At 42.8% G+C, this 27,981-nt stretch overlaps 1 long non-coding RNA gene across 2 annotated transcripts; it reads right to left on the reverse strand.

The window, feature by feature from the left end:
* Positions 1 to 809: 809 nt before the first annotated feature.
* On the reverse strand, positions 810 to 27,969 carry LOC128313988 (uncharacterized). Of its 2 annotated transcripts, XR_008295253.1 has the most exons (4): positions 27,198 to 27,969; positions 23,463 to 23,585; positions 23,053 to 23,148; positions 810 to 1,264 (listed from the first exon to the last, which is right to left on the reverse strand). It is a non-coding gene; the product is annotated as an uncharacterized LOC128313988 (long non-coding RNA). The 2 variants fall into 2 exon arrangements; XR_008295252.1 differs by lacking the exon at positions 810 to 1,264 and having other exon boundaries at positions 22,687 to 23,148.
* Between the last annotated feature and the right edge of the window lie 12 nt (positions 27,970 to 27,981).

The following is a 27,981-nucleotide window of genomic DNA, read 5'->3' on the forward strand; positions in this document are numbered from 1 at the left end:
CTCATAATGTCTAGCATCAATAAAAACTTAGCAGGTATGTAAAGAAGCAAGAAAATAGAAGTCCCAATAAGAGATAAATCAATCAAATCTAACCTACAACCTCATACAGATGTTGGAGTTAGCAAATAAACACACAAAAACCAGAGCTAGGACTGGATTGAGACATAAGACACAAAGACATAAGGCACAAAATTTCAGAAGACACTGACTCTCAAGCTTGTGCAAATGCAGATCAGATGAAGAGAAGTTAGAGAGGTAAAACTCTAAGCAACCACGAAAAAAATAAAACAAAGACAACAAAGAAGATAGTATAAAATCATTTTAAAATATATAATAAATCCCAAGGAAGGCAGAGAAAGAGGAAAAAGAGATCAGAGAACAGATAGGACAAACAGAAAACAAAAAGCAAGATGATGGATTTAAACTTAATAATACCAATAATCACATTAAATATAAATGAATGAATACTCCTAAATTAAATGGCAGATATTGTCATATTGCACAAAAAAACCAATACCTGGTTATATTCTGCCTACCAAAAATACACTTGAAACACAGACACAAATAAGTTAAAAGTAGAAACATAGAAAAAATATATATCATGCTAACACTGGCCAAAAGAAAGCTGGAGGGACTGTATTAATATCAGATAAAGTATATTTCAGAACACAAAATATTACCATGGACAAAAATGATTATTTCATAATAATAAAATATTTATTTTGTTAGAAGGACATAAAAATCCTACCCACTCATGCCCCAAATAGCAGAGCATCAAATTACATGAATAAAAGCAAATAAAACTTCAAAGAGTAATAAATCTACAATTACAGTTAGATATTTCAATGTCCCTTTCTCAATAATTGCTAGAATAAGTAGACAGAAAATCAGTAAGAATAAATTTGAAGCACACTATCAACCAACCTGATCCGAAAGATATTTATAGAACACTCCATCCAACAAAAGCAAAATACACATTCTTTTCAACTGTGTATAGACCATTTATTTGGATACACCATATTCTGGATCATAAAACAAAACTGCATACATTTTAAATCATTCAAAGAATACACAAGCTGTTCTCTGTCACAAAGGCATTATATTAGAAATAAATAGCAGTGGGCGCATGGGTAGTTCAGTCAGTTGAGCGTCCAACTCCATTTCGGCTCAGGTCATGATCCCAGGGTCATAGGATTGATCCCTGTGTTGGGCTCCACTCTGATCATAGAGCCTGCTTAAGATTATCTCCTTCTCTCTCCAGATCCTACAACCAGTTTACAATTGCATCAATAAGAATAAAACACTTAAGCATAAATTTAACCAAAGAGATGAAATATCTATATACTAAAAACTTTAAGATATTGATGAAAGAAATTGAAGAAGACACAAATAAATGCAAAGATATTCCATACTCATGGATTAGAAGAATTAATATTGTTAAAATGTCCATACTACCCAAAGCAATCTACAGATTCAGTGCAATTCCTATAAAAATTCCAATGGCATTTTCTACAAAAATAGAACAAATATCTTAAAATTTGTATGGGATCACCAAAGAACCCAAAGATAGCTAAAGCAATCTTGAGAGAGAACAAAGCTGGAGGTGTCACATTCCCTGATTTCAGTCTGTATTACAAAGCTATAATTATCAAGCTATAGTATGGAATAGGCATAAAAACAGACACATAGATCAATGGAACAGAATAGAAAGCCCAGAAATAAGCCCACAGCATATATGGTCAATTAATTTATGACAAATGAGCTAAGAATATACCATGTAAAAAGGACAGTCTCTTCAATAAATGGTGTTGGGAAAACTGGAGAGTTAGATGTGAAAGAATGAAACTGGACCACTATCTAACACCAATACATGAAAATTAACTCAAAATGGATTAAGGATTTGAGCCTAAAAGTTAAAACCATAAAACTCCTAGAACAAAGTATAGATGGTAAGCTCCTTAAATCAGTCTTGGTGATGAGATTTTGGATGTGACACCAAAATCAAAGGCAACAAAAACAAATATAAACAAGTAAGACTATTTTAAACTAAAAAGCTTTTGCACAACAAATGAATAAACAAAATGAAAATACAACCTACCAAGTGGGTGAAAATATTTGCAAATCATGTATCTGATGAGGAGTCAATCTCCAAAACATGTAAAGAATTCATACAATTCAATGACAAATGAACAATCTGGTTAAAAAGTTGGCAGAAAATCTGGATAAACACTTTTCCAAAGATGACATACAGATGGCCAACAGGTAAAGAATAAATAAATAAATAAATAAATAAATAAATAAATAATAATAAAAAAAATAATTCAACATCATGAATTATCAGGGAAATTCAAATAGAAGCCACAATGAGATATTACCTCACACATGTTGGAATGACTATTATCAACAAGACAAAGAAATAAGTGTTGGTGAGGATGTGAAAAAGAGGAAACCTTTGTGCACTGTTGGTGGGAATGTAAATTGGTGCAGCCACTATGGAACACAGTATGGGGTTTGCTCAAAAAATTAAGAATAGAACTACCATATGAGCTAGCAATCCCACTTCTGGATATTTATCCAAAGAAAACAAAAATACAACTGGTAAAGACATATGCACTCCCATGTCCATTGCAGCATTGTTGCAGTGTCCAAGATAGGAAGCAATCTAAGTGTCCATTGATGGATGAATGGAAAAGAAAATATAACATATATTTCAAAAAAAAAAAGAAATCTTGTCATTTGTGACAATACAGATGGATCCTGAGGGCATTATGCTAAGTAAAATAAGTCAGGCAGAGAAAAACAAATTCCATATGATCTCACTTATATGTGAAGAGAAAGAAAGAAAGAGAAAGGGTGAGAGAAAGGACGAGGAAGGAAGGAAGAAAGGAAGGAAGGACAGACAAGTTCACAGATGCAAAGAATAGATTGGTGGTTACCAGAGGTGGGAGGTGGGGCAGTGGGTGAAGTGAGTGAATGGGGGAAAAAGGTAGAAACCTCCAATTATAAAATAAATAGTCATGGGGATATAATGTACAGCATGGTGACTATAGTTAATAATATTGGGTATTATGTATTTGGAAGTTGCTAACAGAGTAGATATTAAAAGTTCTCACCACAAGAAAAAAAGTTGTAACTATGTATGGTGACAGATGTTAATGAGACTTATTGTGGTGGTTATTTCACAATATAGACAACTATCAAATCATTATGTTGTATACCTGAAACTAATGTTGTATGTCAACATAGTTAAATATAAATTAATTAATTTATTAATTAATTAATTAATTTAAAAAATGGGATTTTTAACCCTAAAAAATATTTTTAATGTTTATTTATTTTTGAGAGAGAGAGGGCAAGCAAGCCAGGGAGCGGCAGACAGAGAGGGAGAATCCCAAGCAGTCTCCACTGTCAGTACAGAGACTGATGTGGACCATGAATTCATGAACTGTGAGATCATGACCTGAGCAGAAATCAAGAGTTGGCCAATTAACTAACTGAGCCACCCAGGTGCCCCTATTTTTTAACTGAATGATAATGAAAGCACAACACATTGAAATTTGCAGGATGCCACTAAAGAAGTACTTAGAGAAAATAAAAGAACTAAACACCTATATTTAGGTCTCAAATCAATTATCTCAGCTTCTACATTCAGAAACTAGAAAATAAGAGAAAATTAAACCTAAAGGAAGTAGAAGAAAGGAAACAATAGAAATAGAAAAACAGAAATCAGTGAAACAATAGAAATAAATTGGTGAAAGCAAAACCTGTTCCTTGAAAAGTTTACTAATTTTGTTAAACCTCTAACCAGACATCAGAAAAAAAGAGAGAGAGAAAGAGAAGTCACATATTATCAAAATCTTGAATGAGAGAATTGATATTTCTGTAGATTCTACAGATATTAAAAGAATAATGAAAAATTATTGTGCTAGTTGAATAGCGCTCCCCCCAAAAATTCATGTCTATCTAAAACCTGTCAATGTGGCCTTTCTAGAAATAGGGTCTTTACATGTGATCATGTTAAGGTCATACTAAATTGGGTTAGGCCCTAAATCCAATGACTGGTAACCTTATAGGAAGATGGAAATTTGACACAGAGGAACACATAGGGAGAGCATCATGTGGAGATGAAGGAAAAGACGGTAGTAAAAAACCTATAAGCCAAGAAACACCAAGAAATGCTAGCAATCACCAGAAGCTAGGAGAGAGGCATGGAACAGATTTTCCTTCAGAGACTCTAGAAGGAACCAAGCCTCCCAACACCTTGATCTTGGACATCTAGTCTCTAGAACTGTGAGACAATAAATTTCTGTTGTTTCAAGGCATAGTAACTTGTTACATAAATCCAAAGGAAATGAATATAATTATAAAAATATTTATGTCAATAGATCTGAAAATTTAGGTTTCACCTAATGAAATGGACAAATGTCTTGAAAATGAAAACTACCAAAAACTCACTCACACAAAAAAGGTAATTTCTATTTATCCTTATATCTATAAAGAAACATAATTGTAGTTAAAATTTTTCCACAGAGAAAACTCCAGACCTAGATGGACTCAATAATTAATTCTACCAAACATTTAAGAAAGAAATAATGACAATTGTACACAAACTATTCCAGAAAACTGAAAAGGAGGGAATACTTCCCCACTGATTGTATAAATCCAGCATTATTATAATACCAAAACCAGAAAAAGATATTACAAGACAATAAAACTGTAGATTAATATCGCCTGAGAATAGGGATGTAAAAATTCTTTGCAAAATTTCAGTAAATAGAATCCAGTAATGTATTAAAAAAAAAAAGAATACATCATGACCAAGTGGGATTTGTCCAAGGATTGCAAGATTGGTATAGCATTCAAAACACAACCAATGTAACCTCCATGTTAACAAACTAAAACAGAAAAACCATATGTTCATTTCAATAGATGCAGAAAAGTCATTTGAAAAAAATTCAACATCCATTCCTGACGAAAAAGAAAAAAAAATGCTCAGAAACATATGAAAACAAAGAGAGCTTCTTCCACCCATTAAAGGGCATCCACAAAATCCTACCAAAAATCATACTCAGTGGTGAACAACTGAAAACATTCCCTAGATGTCTACTCACCACTTCAATCAGCATTGCACTGGAGGTTCGAATCAGTGCAATAAGGCAAGAAAAAGAAAGAATACTTGGAAAGGAAGAAGTAAAACTATCTCTAGTCACAGATAAACATGGTCATCTATATAGAAAATCCAATGGAATTTTTTTAATTACTAGAACAAAAAAGTAGTTTAACAAGTTTGCAGTTCACAAGAGTGATGTGCCAAAAAAAAAAAAAAAAAAAACCCCAATTGTATTCCTATATACTAGGAATAAAAAATCATGAATTTTTAAGAAATGCCACTTACAGCATCATAAAATGTGAAACACTTAGGGATAAATCTGACAAGAAGATTTGGAAATCATGAAGCACTGCTGACAGAAATTAAAGGAGACATATGTCATGTCCATGGATCAGAAGGCCCAATATTGTTAAGACGTCAATTCTCTCCAAATTGATCTACAAATTTGACATAATCCCAATCAAAATCCCAACAGAATTTTTTTATTTTCTATTTCATTATTTTATTATTTTTTTCAATATATGAAATTTATTGTCAAATTGGTTTCCATACAACACCCAGTGCTCATCCCAAAAGGTGCCCTCCTCAATACCCATCACCCACCCTCCCCTCCCTCCCACCCCCCATCAACCCTCAGTTTGTTCTCAGTTTTTAAGAGTCTCTTATGCTTTGGGAGAGAGAGGATGTGGAGAAACAGAATTTTTTTTACATATGAACAAACTGACTATAAAATTCAGATGTAGGGGGTGCCTGGGTGGTTAAGCATCCAACTTCTGCTCAGGTCATGATCTTGTGGTTTGCAAGTTTGACCCCACATTGGGCTCTGTGCTGACAGCTCGGAGCCTGGAGCTTGTTTCAGATCCTGTGTCTCCTGCTCTCTCAGCCCCTTGCCTGCTCATGCTCTGTCTCTTCCTTTCTTTCAAAAAAAAAAAATAAGCATTAAAATCTTTTTAAAAATTCAGACATAAATACAAAATTCAGTCCTAGAACATCCAAAACAACTTTGAATAATATTAAGACAGTATGGTATTGTAATAAAGATAGGCAAATAAATCAGTGGAACAGAGCAGAGGTAAATCCCCATCTTGAGCAACCTTGAACTGTACTTTAGTGATGGATCATGAGACAATGAGAAGCACTATTCAGCCTTGCTCCAGTCAGCCTCCGATCCAGGTGCAGCTCAGAATTCTTCTCTACCATGATGAGCCCCTTCAACTCAGGGCATCCGCAGAGGCCAAGGACAAAAACTGAACTCCCCCCCCCACCCCCCACCCCATCCCAGGGTCACAGGAATTTGACTACCCTGTGCCATTGACCAGCTGTCGATCCTAAAGTCCTCTATAATCATGTGGCCAAGGGAGCTCCCTGGGCCCCATGTGAGTAGTACTACTCCAAGTAGCCTGACCTGGACTGAGGGACTATGATCTAGGGTCCCACCCATGGTTATGTGTCTAGAAGTGGATCACTGACCTCACAGGGCCTGTGGTTTGGTAGGGGAGATAAACAACTCAACAAGTGATTGCGAGGTTGACATGCAAAATTTTACAGAAGCGTTGGTATGTAATGCCGACCCAGCTCACTGTCGGAGTGCCTAACCTAGCTTAGGTAGGCCATGAAGGTAGCTCAGAGATGATGGCATTCAACCACGACCGGAAGGACAAGTCTGAGCTCAAACTATACTTAGGTCCTTTGGGCTGTGTTGTTTTACGAGGTTACTAATAAGGATAAAGCAGAAACAGAGAGAGGGAGTAGGCAGTAGAGAAAAGTGGTCTAGTTCCAGAGTAAAAGGCACCCCCACTCCCTTGCCAAGAGAGATGTGGCTATAAAGGCAGAGAACTGCCCAAAGGAAGAATCACAGAGGCCTACATTACTGTCCAAAGCCTCTCACTGGCAAGATTTATATAACCCACATCCTTATTGCCTCCCCACTACCCTTGGCAGCCATTAGCCCTTGCAGCCCTGTGCCCCTGTAATTGGAACTGGCACCAAGGGTTGAGTTGAGACTTGAGTCAGGGGTGCATGGCCTCGGGCAGTGGTCTCCCAGCTCTGCCAAATCAAAGTCACTTGCAGATGATCTAGAAACCTTTGAAAGTTCCCATCCCCTTCATCTCCCGCTTGGACGTTGGGGAAGCCAAGCTGCAAAAAGAGCTCCATGTCTTAGATTCTGGGTGCAGTGCCCTCCTTGGGGAGTACAGGAATGCTTCCCTAGAAATAAGATGGAGCAGGCTGGAGCAGGATTTCTTGATTCGCTGTCTTCTCAACTCAGACACAAAATGGGCTTTAGTGCAAAGCCTCGGATCAAAGAGAAACAATGAGAATCCTGAAAAAATAAAAGTAGATGCCTTTGCCTTGAGACACTATCAACCCCAATCATTTATTTACCGCCTTTTCCCTTGGAGTCATGCATGAATTCTCTGAAGCCTGAGAGTCCCATTTCCCCAAATCCCCTTGATTTTCTGGAACTTGATTAATGATGCTATTAGTAGCTTTGTTTTATCTTGGCTTTATTTGGTCTTGACTAAATTTGGGAATTGAGCTTACCAATTTGGTTAGAAATATATTATTTTTCATATTTCTAAAGTTCCTTATGATAATGGTCCAGGACTGGAGTCTGAGATTTTCTTGCCAACTGCTCCTCATATTGGATTTAGGTTTTGGGAGCATGAGTTTATTTGTTTGTCTGCCTTAGAGCATTGGACATTCTTCACTACTAAGTACAGAAGGTCCCCAAGTTACGATGGTTCAACTTACAATTTTTTTTTACCTTAGGATGGTGCAAAAGCAATACAAATTCAGGAGACACTGTGCTTCGAATTTTGAATTTTGATCTTTTCCTGGGCTAGCATCATTTGGGACTATCCTTTCCTGATGCTGGACAGCAACGGTGAGCAGCTGTTCCCAGTCAGCCACAGGTCACAAGAGCAAACAACCTGCGTACATTCTGCCCATACAACCATCCTGGTTTTCACTTTCAGTACAGTATTCAATAAAGTACACAAGATATTCAGCACTTAATGATAAAATACAATTTGCATTAGGACATTTTGCCCAACTGTAGATTAATGTAAGTGTTCTGAGCACATTTAAGGTGGGCAAGGTAAAGCTATGATATTTGGTAGGTTAGGTGTCTTAAATGCACCTTCAACTTAACAAACATTTCAACTTACAACAGGTTTATAAGGACATAACCCTATCATAAGTCAAGAAAGACCTGGTATTGTAGATGAATGGGGAGGCTCCTCTGCCCTAATACTACATTACCTATGGCTTCCACTCTTGATATATTATTTGAACATGGTACGTTCTTTTGTAATATCTTGATGGTCATTATTTACTGTTAATTGGTGGAATTGTTGTTTATTACTTTGTAGAAGTATCTAGATTATGCTTCCACTATAAATTATGGAGGAAGCTTGGAACTTTTGCTTGCCAGATTATTGCTGGCACTGAGGAGATCTGGACACCATGATGGAGGCGGGATCTACCTGCCATCTTTACCTATCTGTCAACACAACCTGAGACCTGACCCTGGCTTTTCCCAAGGCCTCATGGCCTAAACAGAATCACTGGTACCCTGTCTTGGTTCCACAAACCAGGGGTCTGCAAACCCTCATCAGGCAGACTAGTACTGCCTGGACCCCATTACTGAGTCCTAGGAGAGGAAACAGAGTGGACATGAAATGGAATTATGTGGGAGAATGTTCATTTGGTCAAGAAAGAGTTAATGATAACTCCCAATTTCTAGATGGGACAATGGACGATGGGAATACTGGACAAATACCAATTTCAGAAAGAACACAATGAGGGCACCTGGGTGGCTCAGTCACCTAAGTGTCCAACTTCAGCTCAGGTCATGATCTCACGGTTCATGGGTTCGAGCCCTGCATCGGGCTCTGTGCTGACAACTCAGGGTCCAGAAACCGCTTTCACATTCTGTGTCTCCCTCTCTCTCTGCCCCTCCCCTGCTCATACTCTGTCTCTCTCTGTCTCTCAAAAATGAATTTTAAAAAAATTAAAAAAACAAAAAGAATGAAAGAAAGAAGGTAAGAAGACAATGGCTTCTTTTGGAATCAGTTTGGGTCTGTATTGCTTGCAGCATATCCCAAAGATGTCAAATAGTATATGAGCCAGCAAGAAAAATAGAATATAAATTTGAGAGTCAATAGTACTCACTCATGGAACTAACATTTGTTGAAGGCAACCTGAGCATAGGAATAAGAAATTCCTGAGTAAGAATAAGCCTTGAATAAAAAAAAAATCAATGCCTGATTTTCTGGAGCTCATAGTGCGGGTGGAGGTGAAGGTGTGGAGTGGATGTTAAGTACATACTTTCAAACCTTAGGCAACTAGGACCAAGGTACAAGAAAATGTGCCCTTGCATGGAGACAGGGAGTCTTGTTTTCCCAGAAGGGTGCAGGGATAAGGCTGAGTGTGATCATGGAGAAGTGGGACGTGAAGGGGCCAGAAGGTGACAGAGAGCTCCTTGTCCTCTCTATTAATACAGCAAAGAAGGAGGCAGCATCATCCACTGAACACAAGGGGTTGAGGGATGAGTAGAGTCCCGAGAAACAGAAGGACATGACAAAGATACGGGCAAAGACACATGGAAGTGTGACGACCTCACTGAGATCAGAGGTCATTCAATTATCAGGATCCGTGCTGCACAGTGGAGATTTAATGTCTTGAGCTATGCCCAGCAGCCCCATACCGGATGAGCAGCCCCCTCCCCCGCTGCTCTGGAGGAGACATCTTACACAGATGACCATGGCAGTGACAGGAAGGTGCCCCAGGAAGATGGAGGGGGGCAGGAGGGACTGGCAGCCAGAAGATCAGCAGGAGTTTGGCACTCAGTGTGGAGGGAGAGCACACGTACCACCTGTGGAGATGGAGAGCTCTGGAGCACGTCAGGGAAGACAGGAGGGCTGGCTTCAGACAGTAAGGAAGTGATGCTCCAGGGGCTCAGGAGGCTAGGGCACTATGTATGGCTGGCTCTGGGTCCTCCCAGAGACCTGAGACCTCCTAGGAGCATGTCAGGAGGTATTCGACATGATAGTGAGTTAGGAGGAGCAGAGGCAGGGGTAGGGCTTCTAAGGGAGGGAGCCTGCACACAAGGTGGAGCAGTGATGATCTGGCGGCAGCAGGAGGGCAGAGACAAACCCCATGCAGGCCTCCTCTACCAGGGGTGTGCAGTATGGGAAGTGACAGTGAGAAACAGCTCAGGGAAAGGGTCTGGAAGGCACAGGGGACAGGTCAGAGGAAGGCACTGGGGGAGGGCCAGGGCTCTGCCCAGGGTCTTCTGCCACCTGGATCTCAGATGAATGTACACAGAGGATGTGGTGGGACAACAGATCCCCTTTCATTTCACTGCCTCTGGGCAACTGGAAGCCACACAGCACAGTGGGGAAGTATGCTTTGCTCTGGTATATCTCTGGGATGGGAGGGCAAGCAGAGAGGAAGTGGGAGATTCCCTTTTCCTTTCCCCCTCCAGCATACATAGAAGCAAGGATTTGGTTCTCTGGCTGACTGAATTTCTTATTCTCATGTGTACGTAATATCCCATTTTCACAGTCTTCAGTCTTTATCCAAGGCTCTTAAGTTAGATTTGCTCTTTTATGTTTAATCAGTGGTCAAAAAATCTTCAGATTATTAAATAATATCAAAGTGTTGACTGAGTGAATCCACTTGAGGTAAAATTAACTATTAGTAACTCAGGACAGGATAACACACTTATTAGGGCAAGTTTCTTTTTTTTTTTTTTTCCACTTAGAATCCCTGATTGCAAAAACTCACCAATTTAGGAGTATTACAGAGAAAAACAAAACCCTCTTTTTGGGAAGTCTTCCTTGTCACCATGATGACAATGAAGGCACCCCTTAGCAACCTTAAGACTCAGGAAACCCCCTGGCCTCCCCCTGGGGAATTTCCTCCCTGGGATGGGAGGAATGGAGGGAGGGAGGGTCTTCTTGTAGCTTTACCAACCACCTTCCCACTCCCCACCCCACCCCCACTGATGTGCACCCACCCACAGATGTGGAAGAGGACCAGAGACTGATGGAAAGAGGCCAAGGTGGTGCCAACCCTCGCCATTGATCAGACCAGGAGTGCCAACCTCACCACAGAGCTGCTTATAAATGCAGGAATTGGGGTGTCCCAGAGATACTGATCAGAATCCACATCTCAGTGAGACTTCTTGGAGATGTTAGTGCACCTAACAATTTGAAAGTTTTGGACCAGACTATGTGTATAACCCCAAAACAACGCACCTGTAATCTCAAGTCTCCCAGGAGAAAACTAGTTGAGAGAGCAAACCTAATTCTCAACAGCTCTTAGAAATAACCCTACTTATGATGAGCAGTGTTGGTGGATGATATGCCTGGCACTGTGCTGAGCACCTTCCATGCACATAATACTCCTTGAAGACCTAAGAGCGAGAGATATCACTATGGCCCCCTTGGTCCAGGTCAGGATTTGGAGGATCCCAGAAGTTAAGGAACTTGCTAAGTTCACCCAGCTTGTAAGAGGCAATGCTGGAAATCTATCATAAGTCAGCCTGAATCCCATACATAGATGCCACAGATTTCCTCCAAAACAAATCTATTCATGTAGGCCCACAATACTGAATGGCTCAATGATTCTCCTGAACAATGCTAGACCACACAATTAATATTTCAATAAACTTTGCTGCACCCATAAATGGAGTAACAGTCAATGTTCAAAAGTGATGTTTTTTTAAGAATCATCAATGATACAAGGCAATTTTCATTATGAAATATGTCTTGATAAAAGCATAATGTAAAAACTATATAATATACTGTATATACATATATACATTAAACTCAAATGTTTACCATTCACAGAATGGTTAAATAAACCATGGGATATTCATTCAATGAAATGCTATTCATGCTTAAATAAAAACTAGATCTCTATGTATCAACATTGATATTTCTCAAAAATATAATGTTTAATCACAAAAAGTTGACAAATCACAAAGTTGACAACTGAGCCATACCTGGGTGGCTCAGTTGGTTAAGCGTCCAACTTTGGCTCAGGTCAGGATCTCACAGTCTGTGAGTTCGAGCCCCGCATTGGGCTCTGTGCTGACAGCTCAGAGACTGGAGCTTGCTTCGATTTCTGTGTCTCCCTCTCTCTCTCTGCCCCTCCCCCTCTCATACTCTGTCTCTCTCTTTCTCTCAAAAAATAAATAAACATTTAAAAATTTTAAAGAAAAAAAGTTGAAAAATAAAACTTTTAGTATGATATCTTTTATATGCATTTAGAAGCACAGAGAACATTCTAAATTACTTGTGGATACCAGTATGTAATATACAAGCCCCCAAAGCGCAGACTGGAAAAATAACATGGAATCACAGCAGTTGTTGGAACTGACCTGGGGCAGGGGGGTAAGGAGATTTCAACTGTATGCTATGTTATAATTCTTTAGGAAGTAAAAAGATAGGATAAATGGGATCTATATTGACAGTTGTTGATTCCATACGTTGGATATATGTATTCTATATGGAGGATGCTTGTTACATATATAGTTTTTTGCAGTTTTAAGATTTCTATATTTGAATTTATATGCCAAGGAAAGTTTAAAAATGAAGTACATAAAATATTAACAATGCTGTCCTCTGGGTGGTAATGTTATAGGCAATTTTAGTTTTCTTCTTCAGATTTCTCTGTACCTGTAAAATTTTCCCTATTAGACTATGTGACTTTTTATAATCAATAGAAAAATAGACTCACTTCCCAATTTTCCAAGAGCTAATCCATTTCATGCCTCTAGGCTTTTGGTACAAAGCAGAGCATATTATTGAAGTCAGGCATAGTATAAAATCAAGAAAGTGAATAATGTTGGATTTGACAGCAAATGTTCTTTTAAAAACAGAGAGAATTTTTCTATTCCTATTTTATTCTATGATTATGTTTGTTCTTTATGCCAAGTCTACAGCCAAACAAAGACAGATACCGTCCCACACATATGTGAATGCTTCTTGAAGATGGCGCATTTCATCTTTGAAGGTTAGAACCAGGCCATGTATTAAAGAAGATCCAGTGCAGCCCCATCATTTGACCAACAGAGAAACTGAAGCTGAGAAGGGTGAAGAGGCTTGCCTATAAAAGCTAACATAGACGCACCTGGGTGGCTCAGTCAGTTAAGTGTCCAACATTTGATCTTGGCTCAGGTCATGATCTTACAGTTCAGTTCCTGAGATCGAGCCTTACATTGGGCTGTATGCTGACAGCACAGAGCCTGCTTGGGATTCTCTCTCCGCCTCTCCCCTGTGTGTGAACGCTCATTCTCTCTCTCAAAAATAAAGTAAAATAAAATAAAATAAAATAATAAAAGATAAATAAACTTTAAAAAAAAAAAGCTAACATAATTATCTCCTCTTAGGGCCAGATTTGCTATCCTCAAAATCTAATTACTTCTCTTAGTAAGGCTCATTTCCTTTACTGAATTCACTCTGTCCTGGAGAAGTAAATGTATTTGGATTTTGGCTTCTCAGCCCGCCTTCTCCATGGAGTGCTGACTCTTACCATGTAGTACTTTCAGAAGCTGACCCTTTCTAAAGAGAAGAGGTCACTAAGGCTAAAAAAAATTTTTTAAAAATGAGTATCCCTCACCATAGGTATCTAACAAAAGACCTGGTGATATTTTTCCCTGCTGGGCCACCCCTAGCCCCTGTGGTCCCCTCTGAGGGACATGGGATCTGAAGCAAGTAAATGAGGCTATTTGCAAAGCACAGTCAAGGGGTTGGGGCCTTGGTCACTCTGTCAGCTCATTTTCTTTCCTTCCCCTTGCATCTTGGCTCTGTCTCACTTTCAGAGTCAGTGGAGGAACAATTCCTAGGTCATCAGAAACTGGACAGCCTACGCTGCCCAGGTCCAGGTAAGACAGGCAGTGAGTCTCAACCTGCACAGCCCTGCCTGGGTACAAACTGCAACCCTCCCACCTGAAGGGCCAACTCAAGGCCCTTACTCTCTCAAGGTCCATGCCCTTCCCTGTCACTGCCTTCCCCTGTCCCTATAGCTGGCCTGACCTGACTCACCTGATCAACTTATATCCTCACTGAACCCCCATTCACAGGGGTAAGCCCAGTCTCCTTGCCTGGGCCCCAAGTGTCCTTCAAGCTCTGCTCCCTGCTTCCCTCTGTCCTCATCCCCTGCTTTCATACCCCTCCTGAACACACACTCATACATGCAAGTATGTGCATACAGGCTCACATGTGACATGTTCACACACATGCATGCATGAATGTACATACCCCTAAAGCCCACAGTTTCCTAAATGCACTAGGCTCTTCCAAGCCCCCCCTGGCTTTCACACACAGTCTGCTCCTAAATCAGCTTGGAATCCTCCCTCCAGACTCCCAGCTCAGACATCCATGCACTAGCAGGGTTCATACACGGAGGGGGCTTTGTGAGGGCAGTGACCCCTATGATTCCTGCCCTCAGAGCACAGAGTCTAGCACAAAGTGAAATGAAATATCAATTCATGAGTCAATAAGACTCATGACTATTTATTTTGAAAATCAGAACCCATACATACAAACAGAGCACAGAGAAGTGAGCCTTCCCAGCAGCCCAGAGCTGGCCTGTCCAAACACCTCCCCATGGGGTCTAGGGTGAAGGTGCCAATATTTTCCCTCTACACTTCATGCAGAGGCACTGCTTCTTTATCCATTGACTGGTTGACAAAACCAGTTACCTCACAGAAGAGATACCAGATACCTTACAGTTGTGAACATTTCACAGGTTGTGTTATTGCGGTGGCTGTGGTTGTTGTTCCTGCTGTTAGCCTTCTTTCATTAATCTAAGCCCAGGGCAAACACTTTGAAGCATTTTAAAGCTCTGCCTCTGTGTCTCTGAGGAAGGGTGGGGATATGACTCCAATTCTAGGATTGCTGTCTTTCAAGGTGTGTCTCAGAGGCCTGGGCACAGGGCAGAAGAAGGCTTTCCTCCCTGGTCCCCTTCCCTAAGCTGGTATGCACCCTTTCCCTGGTCAAGCCTTCCCTGGCTGGGCTCTGTGGGGTGAGGCTTGGGCTCCAGAGAGGGGGCCAACCCTCTGCAGAACCCTGCCCCACACCCTGTGCCTCAGGGCCTGTCCGTTCAACAGACATGCATGGATGGCATGGCCCCTTGAGCCAGATCCCAAGGTGAGGTGGCTCTGGCAGACGGGAAGGAGGAGGCCATCATCCCTGCCCCAGGACACAGGCAGGGAGGTCAACTCACTGCTCTGTTCACATCAAACAGGACAACCTGGACAGCAATCATGCTGAAACCACTTAAAAACATGAAGTTGAACAAAAATAAAAATGGCTACACCAATGCTTCCGCAAAGCTCAATTTTAAAGCAACGCTTCTCCCTTCCACACACCTCCCCTCCTCCCTCTTGGCTGTTTGTGCCAGAACTGGCGCCACCCTAAAGACATGACCCAGGAAACAGGCAGCAAGTACTTAATTCCTGTCAAAACAAGCTAGATCCTGTATTTCCCTGTATTTCTTCTATTTCCTGTATTTCTCCCAGCCCCTTCCTCTGAGCAGACTTGCAGTTTTTGAAGGCCATAGTCTGCTGCAGCCTTCTTTGCCCAGCAAAGCCATAAAGCTATTGTTCCTCTTGATCCCAAACTCTGTCTTGGCATTATATTTTGGCTCTGAAGCACAGAGGGCAGTTTTTGACAGCAGTTCTGCCTGGGCCAGGCCAGGGACTCACAGGTTGGGCTCATGGCTTCACAGTTCAGCAGGGGCCATGCAGCCACCCAGTGACTCAGCGGCCAGTTCTGCTGTCCTGGCTTCTGTGTGTTCCCACCTTCCTCTCTGCTGAATCGGGGACTCCAGGGTCTTTTCATTGACATGGGGACAGGGAAGTACAGTTAAATACTTTGAGAATATACAAAAATACAAAGAGAACTAGAACTGCCTATGTACCCACTACCCAGAATTAACGGATGTCAATATTTCCATGAGTGCGTAGGAGATTCTAGGGAAATAATATAGCTATGATTGAGTCTCCTCCGTATCCCTTCCCTGTCCCATTCCTCCTCCTTAGCCCGACAGACAAACCCTATCTGAAGCCAGTATGTGTCCTCATCCTGAGAGTCATATTTTACTCTATGCATCCAAAAAGACAGCGTAGCAATGCTTTGTTCATTTTTACTATTTACATAAAGTCAGAATGAATTTATAATCCTGAAACATGCTTTCTTCACTCATCATATTCATAGTGCAGCTTTAAGCTCCCTTGCAGTTGATTCATATAAATCTGGCTCATTTGTTGTAATTGCTGTTAGAACGCATGCATGTGAATATAGCGTGATTTACTCAGCCTGTTCCTTCACGGTGGGCACTGCTATTTTTCAGTACTGTAAACAATGCTCCAGCTAACAGCGGTGTTCACACCTTCACACGGAGGAGTTTCCCTGGGGAGAATACCTCGAGGAATTTCTGGGTTACGGTTTCGTGCTTATTCAGTTTTATTAGGACTCTCCCATCTGGCCTCCAAAGGCAGAGCTGAGGTACAGTACTCCCAGGGGGACTGAGAGTATGTATCACCCGCTCTGGTCACTCTCCTTCGTGGCCTTCCTAGCACCATCTCACGGTTGGCCACCTCCCCAGACACGCCAATTGACCCTATTAGCCATTAGGGATTTCATCTTCGAAAAATGCAGGGTCCTGTCCTGTGACCACTTTTCTCCAAGTTTGCTTGTCTTTTGTCTTACGTGGGTGAGAGGCTGGGGTGAGAGGCTCACATCTGAGCTGAGGACAGAGAGTGCTCTTCATTTTCTCATTTTCTTTCTCTGACAGGAATCCCTGTTAACACAACAACACTTGCCACACTAAAGTGGTATCCTGAGTGGACCCAGAGAGCACAGTCCTTCAGAATAGGGGTGGAGGGAAGCTTGCTTGGCAGCTGTGATTTGGGGGGGCTCAGAGTTGGCTCCTTGTCCCCTGGCTCTTCCGATGAAATGGAAGGTGGACCCTCTGGTGCACACCAAGAGTCCTGAGGTGCTGGGACAGGCAGATGGGAGTGAACCTCACAGCCACCCCAGCCTCACTGCAGCAACCATAAATGACTTGTGTCACACTTAATAGCAATTAAATGAATGAGATGTAGTTTAATTTATTATGAATTTGAGATATCCTCAGCATAAATTTCAGAAAGTAATGGTTAAAAAGGAGATAGGGGACATGAGCTGGAATCAGCATGGTGGCCCAGTCATCACGGTCCCTTCCCTATAAGAAAGTAACTGAACAATCACACCACGGGGGTGGAGGAGGTGAGCACAGGTAGAGAAGAGATGCAGGGGTGCTGAGTGTTGGGGTGGGCACTTCTCCAGAACATCTGCCTCCCCTCCCCGGAGCCAGGAGAAGACTCGGTGGGAGCAGGCTTGCTCACCAACCTGGAGGGGAACAGCAGAAAATCTGTTTCTACCAAGGCTGGTTTTCTCCAATAAATAAACATGGTGTTAGCACAGCAGAGGACAGAGAGAAGAGGAGGTCCTCAGAGGAGATAGAGGATGCTGGGAGATGAGGCAGGGACAGCACAGGGCAGGTCCCACCCCAGAACTCTACCTGGAGCTCCTGGGAGAGGCAGATTATCAAAAAAAGAGGAGGTCCCTCCTGGTTGAGCCTGGCAACATGGATCTGAGCTGAATGAAAGCCGGGGATCCTCCCTCAGGGTTAAGACATCCATCCTCCCAGAGGAAGAGAGCCTGTAACAAAGCTCCCTTTGCAATGGCAGGGCAGAAACCGACACAAGTAAGTCCACAGTTAACCATAGCCCAGTACCCCACCTCCCTCACCACCCACCCCTAGATCCTGCCACAGGAAACCGTGGAAAACACCCAGCCCTCAGACAGAAGCTCTGAGGGAAGAGAACAAAGAGTCTCAAATAAGATGAAGGAAAGGCAGGGAGAAATTTCCCATACCATATTAACACAAAGAGGAAGTCTTCATTGAGCTACATATATTCAAAATGACAAGAAAGGATATAGCAGTCATGGAAAATATGAGAGCAAAGAAAAGAATAAATTAAAGGAAAAAACATAAGGCAAAATAGATGAATAATCCACTCTGGGTGGGAAGGGGGGTTGGGAGACAAGAAACAGTAGGAAATGCCCCAAAACTGCTACATGCTAAAGAAAACCTGACACAAACCTCAAAAGTAGATATCAGGGTGCCTGGATGGCTCAGTTGCTTGAACATCTGTCTCTTGATTTCAGTTCAGGTCTTGATCCCAGGATGGTGGGATTGAGTCCTGTGGTGAGCTCTGTGCTGAGAGTGGAGCCTGCTTAGGATTCTCTCTCTCCCTCTGCCCCTGTCCCCAACTTGTGCTCTCTCCTCCTCTCTCTCTCTCTCTCTCTCTCTCTCTCTCTCTTAAAAAAAAGAAAATTGAAATGAAATGAAAATTAAAAAAAAAAGTAGATGTCTCTGCCAAGGTGTTTGGGGGAAGTGTGCTGAGGTCTGCAAGTTGAAATGTATCAAAGATAAGAAGGATTGATGGAAGGGAAGAAAGAGGGGTGGAGAAATCCTGATCAAGCCAAGTGTAGGAAGATGTTGATGGGATCTGGGTAGTGGATAAGTGGAGGGTCACTGTGAAATGTCTTCCTCTTTTCTGTATGTGAAAATATGTATAATAAAATGTCAGGGACTCCTTGGGGCACCTGGGTGGCTCAGTTGGTTGAGCGACCGACTTCAGCTCAGGTCATGATCTCACGGTTTGTGAGTTCGAGCCCTGCGTTGGACTCTGTGCTGACAGCTCTGAGCCTGGAGCCTGCTTTGGATTCTGTGTCTCCCACTCTCTCTGCCCCTCCCCCATTCATGCTCTGTCTCTCTCTTTCTCAGAAATAAATAAACATTAAAAAAAATTTTTAAATAAAATGTCAGGGAAGAAAGCTAATACCTACTCTTCAAAACTATTGTAAGAATTACACGAGATAATGAATGTGAAAGGGTTGCATACACTACCAAGGATTTACAGGTTTTAAAAGTGATTAAATAGTATAACAGCATAACAAGGGGAGACTAAAGAGGCAAGGAAACAAATAGAATGCCTTTCAGAACTAATAAATAAATTAGAAATAGCAAATGAAAGACAGGGTGGATCATTGCATTTCTGACAAAGAGGAAATATTGAATATGATCAAAATGAATGCAGAATGGAAAGGCAAATTGATTAAAGTGATTTTTAAAAGTCAGTGGACATGAAGAGCAACAAGAACCCAACTGAAGGATAATTGGCATCCCTAAAACAGGGAACCTACCAAATGGAAATGAAAATATTCAAAGGTAAATGAGAAGGAAATCGTTTTGGAGAAAGAAAACGGGAAGAATTGTATCTACAGAGCGAAAGAACATAACACACTCCAGAAGAAAATGATACAGGCAAATCAACACTAAAGTATATCCTAGCAAGCTTTCTCAAGGATAGTGAAGAAATTCTTTAGACATCCAGGCAAAAATAATAATAATTATAATTCCTTACAAAGAAGGAAATCAGGCTGCCTTCAGATTTCTCCCAGCACTAGTAAATTCCAGAAGACCACAGGAATGTGTTCAACATTTGTGGGAAATAAACTGTGACCTAAAAAATTTATACTAAGCCCAGTTGAGCAGTCTCAAACATGCAAGTGCCCCAAATACTGCACCCATGAAGGTCTCTTGAAAGTCATACTGGCTAAAAACAGCCAGCCAGTCAAGGCATACATGGACATGCCTGGTCTGAAGACCGGAGATGGTCCAGAAGTGGGTTACTTATAGAACCAAGGCCAAAAATTGCAAATATGACTCTGCATGTCAGGATGCTAACATCAGCCACGTGAGAATGGTATCAACTAAGCACACTTGGAGGTTCGGGCAGGTGAGGGATTTGGAAGAAAGTCTAATCTCCTTCTGTTCTCATATTTCATAATGGGTTGTCAAATACTGTCTGAAAATTGATAAATCAAGAAATGGAGTTGTAAGTGTATTATCTAAATATAAATACCAAGAAACAAGACAATCAGCCTCCATGTTCCTGGAAGAAAACGTATCAAGTACAAACACACACACAGAACATTAAAACTCAATAATGTAACAAAAAAGATGATAGATCTAAGACCAAATGGGGATACATCAATAAGTATGAGTGGATGAACACATTTTAAAGGTTACATTTGAAAAAGAAAGAGATGCATCTATAACAAGGTCACTGAAAGCCTCTGCAGACATCCTGGCTAATACAGACAAGGCAAAGCTGGGGGTGTGAAGTAATACCAGTCAAGACAATTCAAGGGAAAAAGCATTATGGAGAGAAAGAAAGGCACTCTATAATGATAAAGAGTATAATATACAATAAAGTCCTAACTGTCAGGAAAATGTATATACCAAATAATGCAGCAGCAAATGATAAAAAGAAAAACTACAGCAAATACAAAGAGAAATAGAAACACAACAGGAGCAAACAGATTTAAGTCACCTCTCTGTCTGCCTATGACCAGTCAATCACATAAACGCAATGACAAAAGATTAAGGGGGGAGGGGTTGTCTATGTAACAAAATGAATCAAGATGTTTCAAACCAAGCCGAGCAAACAGAATGTCCCCTCCTTTCCAAGGCCCATGGAACATTTACACACAGTGGCAACCTCCTGGGTTTCCAGACCTCAATGGCCAACCTACTAAAGAGTGAGGGCAGGGTGAGGGGGGGCAAAGGAGGGAAGTGGGGCTCCCAGATCCAGCACTTGGTGAAGCAAGCCATCCCCCCCAGACTGAAGAGGCAGGAGAGGGACGCTGTGAAGGAGCCAGGGGAGAGCCTGACCTGCAATGCGGCTGGATGGCATCTCGATGCCCTGTCCTTCCCTCCGACCCCTCCTGGATGCCAGCCCACGCATGCAAGTTTGCTCAGGTGACCCAGGCACGAAGGTGGCCCCCCTGGGCCAGGAAAGGTCAGGATGGGCAGAAAGTAGATTGGGGAGGGGCAAAGAGAGACATCATAGCATGCTAATCCAATCAAAGGAAAAGGGAAAGCAAAATGCCCCAAGTTATGAGTGAAAATAGGAAATGACAGAAAAAAATGCATGAGACATAATGGAAGCATGCTTTGCTCAAATCCATGCAAATACAATACAAAATCTAGAAGAAACAGATGACTTTCCAGGAAAATGTGAATTAACAAATTTGAATATAGGAAAAAATGTGTAGAGTATAGAACAAAATTAGCAGATGAATTAATACAGGAAAATATTCTGTGTATCTGTTCCACAACCGAATTCCCTTGTTTTTCACAAGATTCTCCTGCTGGTTTCAGGTACACAAGTAAGTCACCTGAAAGTCATGATAGTTTTGCTCCCTTCTTCCTAATTTTTATACCCTATTCCTTTCTGTTTGCCAACTCTTATTAATGATCATCTTTCCCATTTCTGCCTTTAATGGATGTGCTCTCAGAGAGTCCCTATTCCTAGGATGCTGGCTTCTTGTTTAAGTTTGTTTCTCTTGCTACATGGAGGAAGTATTTGTCTATTCCTGTTTTAGGTATGACTGTACACTTCTATCAAATGTCACTTTGAATTTAGTGGAGATAATCTCCAGGTAGTGGTTTATTTTTTCTTGTGACCTTTTAATATGGGAAATTAATTCCCAATATTTTGTATCATGTTAATTATTTTCTGACAGTAAAATATCCTTGGATTCTGGGAATGAGCACCCATGGGTTGTACTGCATTGTTCTTTTAGTTTGTTTATAAACTTGATTTGCTAAAACTGTATTTCAAGCTTTTGCATCAATCAATATGAATTTTTATTTTGGGGCTCTCTTTGTCAAGTTTCAGTGTGAGTTTTATGCTAGCCCCACAAAATAGTGTTGATGTCTTTCTCTAACTTCTAGAACAGCTTACACACACATTCAGATTCTATACTTTGATGATACAGAATTCAGTTTAGACCTGGTAGTTTGATAATAAAAATTAGGAGGAAGGAAGCAAAATTATTATTATCTGTATATCTGGAAAATCCAGGAGATTCCATTGGAGAAAAATCTATGAGAAAAATAAGAGAATTCAGTGAAGTGTCTAGATATAGAATTGATAGTCAAAAAGAAGTAGCTTTTGGAGGCTCCTGGGTGGCTCAGTAGGTTAAGTGTCTGACTTCAGCTCAGGTCTGATCTCACCATTGGTGAGTTCAAGCCCTGAACCAGGCTCTGTGCTGACAGCTCAGAGCCTGGAGCCTGCTTCAAATTCTGTGTCTACCTCTCTCTCTGCCCCCTACCCCCCACTCTCTCTCTCTCTCTAAAAAATAAACATTAAAAAAAAAAAGAATTAGCTTTTGTCTATGCAGAAAGCTACTAGAAAATGGAAAGGAAGGAAAATGATAGCTTTTCCATCCAACTCCCACCCACTCCCACATTATCTCCTGCCCCACGCCCTCAGCCTGGCATGAGCACACACAGATGGGCATTGTCACCTACACGCTCTCTACCAAGCCACTGAATCTATAAACACGATCGTTTTAAAATTTATTTTTATTTTCAAATCTATTTTTAAGTTATACAATTTAAAAAAAGATTATTAAGGATGCAACTATATAAACTCTTACCAGTTCAGCAGTATGTTCACAACATAATGTGGAAGCAAGGAAAGTCCCCACTAAGAGTATATCTGCCAGTCGTGCTACCTCTTGTCCCTTCTGCTTACGTTATTAGTGTGATCATCAATCCACGGCTTATTAGCAGAAATACTTTTAGACTGCTTGTCAATTTTACGAGGGAAGTTTAGTTAAACATTGATAAAATCATCTGTAGGCACAGAGACTCTGTAACGTTCCGGGGCAGCCCATGGAGCCTTTCACACACCTCTCCACAAAGAGGGCAGGGGAAGGTACCTGTGTGCATTCCATAGAAATATCAGTAACCATGCCCCAGCTCCTAGGCACACTCAGGTGCATGTGGCCCAGCATACGCACCAGCTCTTATCAGGCTGCATCCCCTCAAGGTATCCCACTTAGTCGTGGAAATGGTTTTCACAGGGAAAGTTAGAGGCGTCCATGATGGCTGGACAGCTGGGGAGCAAGGAGGCCACCAGAAATTATCTCAGCAGCCCACAGCACCAAGCAGCTGATCCTCATAAGCTATCATCACCTACCACCAAGGACGCATGTGTTCCCTTTCTCCTCCACCTCCCAAATCTCACCCGCACCTCTCTTTGCCTGCCTCTGCCAGACCAAGAGGAAGGGGGAATACATAGTTCCAGACATCTCACCTGCATTGACCCAGAGCAGAATGTAGGGGTGATAGGAGCCCACAAGGGACATGCACAGTCTCCGACAGCAAGGACAGCAGCCCCATGCCTGTATCTCACCCCACACAGCAGTACCTCACAGAATTGGAAACACACTGAATCCCCTTCAAAACAGGGACAAAGGTCTGTATGGCATGGAACTGTCTCTAGAGAATGTTCTTCCCTTTTCCAGCTCAGCCACAATCTCCATGTGAGATCCTGTATCAGCAAGTAGTGGAGGGAGAGAGAAAAAAGAAATGGGTAAATATATACAAATGTGTGCCTAATAAAGAAGAGAACTCACATCCAGCATTTACAGCCCTAGTTGACCTTCACAACTTCTTTTTCCCTCTACCCATGCCTGTTTCCTCTCCCTCCGCCAGCACCTCAGTGGATCATGGTTCTTCACTGGCCAGGTGACCTACACCTTCATTCCTAAAGGATCTGAACCACTGGTAGCACAACCTATACCGGATTGCTGTAGTCATCCATTAATTTTTACCATGGCACGGAGCTCACGTGAGTACCCAAGGCTCCACCATGCGTGCCCTCTTCCACACAGCAAGGTGGCCGGTCTTGCCTGCCCACCTCTCCCCAGATGCTGCAACCCCTCTGCTGTCCTCAAGCTGGTGATTGTCCTGCTACACTGAGAAAACAGAGGGCCTCTATAGATGGTCCTCTGCTCACCAGCCTGGGCCCACAGCCTGCCCTCCCACCTGGAGCCTCCAGCACGCAGGCTTTCTGGGGGTCTGTGGGCACCTCCAGCCCTGTGGGTCCCAGCCTGAACTACTTCTCCGTCTCTTGCCCCAAACTGTGCCACCCACAGCCTTTGCCGTGTCCGATAATGGCAGCACATGCTCCTGACTGAGAGGGTCAAAACCCCTGTAATTTTCTTTGATGCCTCTTTCCCTCAAACTCCATGTCCTGGGAATTCTGCCAGTTTTACCTTCAAAATGCATCCAACATTGAGTCACCTTTGCCACCTTCGCAGCTGACTCTCTTGTCCCAGCTGCCATCAGCCCCTGTCTGGATTACTGCACAGTCCTTCCAAACAGCCTTCCACAGGTGTTCCCACAAGCCCAGCTGTGCTGCCTCACTTGGAGGGGAAGCCCCAGACTTTGTGAAGGTTCACAGGCCCCGGGGATCTGGCCTTCCAGCCATTCTGCATGCAACCTCACTGTGTCTCACATCTGCCCTCAGGCCTTTATACTTGCTGTTCCCTCTGTCCGGAACATTCCTTTCATAGATATCTTCGTGCCCAACACCCTCACCTGTTCCAACCATTCACCCAAATGTCACCTGCTCTTTGAGGCTTGCCTTGGTCACCCTGTGAAATTACAGTTGGCACTCCCAGCCCACTCACTCGGTCCTACTTTGTTACAGACACTTAATTACCTCCACCACACTGCATGAAGTATGAAACACTTGACATTTATTGTTTGATTCCTCCCCCACCTGGAACGCAGACTCATGGGTCATCAGGGATGTCAGGCTCTAGAACAGCACCTGCTCAGAGTAGGGGCTACTTGGTGAATGAAGATCAGTAACATGACCTCTTACGCATTTACAAAGAGTCAACACCAAGGGAGAAGCAGCATTGCCGGCTGTGGTCCCCACTCTGGAGGAGCTCACCGTCCATATGGAGAGAAGGCCTTGGCAATGAAGACTCTGTGAGCCTTTGCAGAGTGACTCCACTGGGCCTCGGGAATCCCATCAGCCAACAACTGACTTGTTACTGCTAAGGGCTCAGGTCCCCCAACCCCAACAGGACAGAGGTCAATGAAGGGCAGGCTGGAGCTGGGAGAAGGTGTGGGTATTCCAGCCCCAGAGGGCCACCTGCCACTGCCTCCATGTCCTTAAAGCTTCCCTCAGCTCCCACCTGCTTCTTAAATTCACACTTTCAAAGTGACTCCTTACAGGAACCTATAGCAAAACAAGCCCCACTACAGGCAGGAAGGACAGAGGACACAGGCAATGAAAGACACAGAGTAGACAGAAAAGCCTAAAAGCAGCTCCCGCTGAGGTCAGAAAGTCTGGGGAGGGAGGAGCAGCCTCCAGCCTGATCAGAGAGGTGGGAGCTGAAAGGTCCTGTGGGGACCAAGGCGCCCAAACATGGCTGGAGCCACTCAAACTCTCCTGCTAGTCGTCCAGCCACACATGTCATGTCCACAAGCAGGGAGAAATCACAGGACCAACACCTACCCTGTGGTGGATGCCATAACTGTAGGGGGCTAAATGGGGATGGAAAACGAGCTTCAATTTTCTGTATAAATAAATTGAAATTTATTTTGACAGGCAATGACTCCCAGTGCTGAGAAGGTGTCTGAGGAGATACCCAGGTCCAACAGGCAGACAGCGCCAGTGGGTTGTCTGTCCTGGGCATGGGAGGGAGGGCCATGGTGGACCCAGGCTGCCAGCCCACTTCCTCCCTATGCACCCCTTCCTGCCCCAGGGAGGCGGTCAGGGCCCCCATGGCCGGCAAGCTTGAGAGGATATACCAAGGCATTGGGGCCACGTGGGTGCTGGGATGACAGCAGGCCTGGGGTCTGTGACCTGCAGGTGAGGAGGGGCATGGGAATGTGACATTTTAGAGGATAAAATCCCTCCTTTAAGTGACCAAGCAGAAGCACATCAAAATCTAAAAGTTATTCCTACATAAAATTCTTTGACATTAGGTTGGCAATAGATCTTTTAAAATGAAATCCATTAAAAATAACTGGCTTAACAGGCAAATACAACCCACCTAACCAGCCTAGAGATGAGCTGTATGCCTCCTGCTCCACACACCACATGTTCCCATAACAGAGGCTGGAAGACCCCAGAGGCTTCCCTTCATGGAGAAGGGGGCCACCCTTGTTCTTTCTGCCCCAGTTTAATCTGGGGAGTCATTTCATAACTGAGGGAGGACTCATAGCCTCTCTTTGAGGTCAAATATTAACTCACAGGGCAGGAAAACAAGTTAGCGTAAGCTTGCAGGGAAGCAACCTGGCGATTTGTAATAACCTACAGATACCGCTTCGACAGAGTCTGCACAATCAGAGACGAAGACAAAGGTGTACACACAAAGATGTCTGTCAGGCATTCTCATCATAGTAACAAATTAAAGGTAACCCAAACATGGGAAGTGGTTAAGTAATAAATTATCATATCGATGGGATATTGGGTACCTATGAAAAATGTTTACAAAAAGCGGTTTTAATGATGTGAGAAAATGTTTCTGATTTAATATTGAACTAAAATCCGAATGCAAGATTTTATTTACAGTGTGGGCTCAATTAAGAAAAAGAAAACAGGGGCACCCAGAGTCTGGGTGGCTCAGTCCGTTGAGCATCCAACTTCGGCTCAGGTCTTAATCTCCCTCCCAGTTTGTGAGTTTGAGTCCCACATGGGTCTCTCTGCTGTCAGCCCAGATCCTGCTTTGGATCCTCTGTCCCCCTTTCTCTCTGTCCCTCCCCTGCTTAGGAACGCTCAGGAGTGTGCTCAGGCACTCTTTCTCTCTCTCTCTCTCTCTCTCTCAATAAATAAATAAATAAATAAATAAATAAATAAATAAATAAATTTAAAAATATATAAAAAAGAAAAGGAAAACAAATTTAAGAAACACCAGAAAGAAAAATATAATAATGCTAACAGCAAGTAGGAGAATTAGGGGTGAATTTTCTGCATCATTCCACTTTCGATTTTCCAGATTCACTACAATGAATGACCACAGAATCAGATAACATTTAATTTAAAACTTGTTTTGAATAATTAAAAAGCAGGAATGGTATTTCCCTTCAGAGGTGGGGTCCCAGATTCGAAATAGAAACCAAGGTAGCCCCACCTTCTTACCTAGATGACAGCTCAGTTTCCTGTGGAACCACGGAAGCAGGTGTACAGGAGAGGCGACTCAGGCCGGGGGGACGTGATGGGAGCCAGCCCCAGCCCTGGTCCACAGGGCAGCCTGGGGTCATGGAGCCCAGGCTGGAGGAGGGAAGGGGCCATCCAAGGACACCCAGCAAGGAGCAGCAGAAGGCCTGCAGGGGGCTCCGTGACACCCTAGTTTATAGAAGCCCATGTAGAATAGGGTTAAGAGCCAGCATGGAATCAGCAGGCCAGGTTTGAATGCTGAGTTCACCACCCTCAGCCCTAGCATCTTGAAACAGTTACTCAAGCCTCCCTGTGCCTCAACATAGTCATCTGTAAAAGGGGACAATAATAGTTCCTAACTCAGGAGGCACACAAGTGCTCAATCAATAGCAGCTCTACTTTCAGTCAGCAGGGTCTCTAGCTGAGGGAGTGAGGTAACACTATTGAACCTCATTGATGTCTCATTTTTTCCAAGGTCCATCTACTGGGGTGTTCGCCTGTCCTGGCAGTAGATGCCAAATGTCATTCTGCAGGCCTCAGGGTCCCCTGGAAACCTAAAAGCTATGAATGTCCATCCCCTCCCCCAGCAGCCCCAGTTCAGTAGGTATGGATGGGCAGGGCCTAGGAATCTGCATGGTAACAACACTCCCGTTCTGCCTCACACCCTGCCCCGGGGGCTCCTTGCTGTCAGGGTGTCCACTCTCCCTGGATGGGAAGCTCAGTTTAGGGAACATTAAGCAGCATGTGCCATGAAAAGTTGTCCTCC

The sequence above is a fragment of the Acinonyx jubatus genome, chromosome C1 (genome assembly GCF_027475565.1).
Source record: "Acinonyx jubatus isolate Ajub_Pintada_27869175 chromosome C1, VMU_Ajub_asm_v1.0, whole genome shotgun sequence".
Taxonomy (NCBI): Eukaryota; Metazoa; Chordata; class Mammalia; order Carnivora; family Felidae; genus Acinonyx; species Acinonyx jubatus.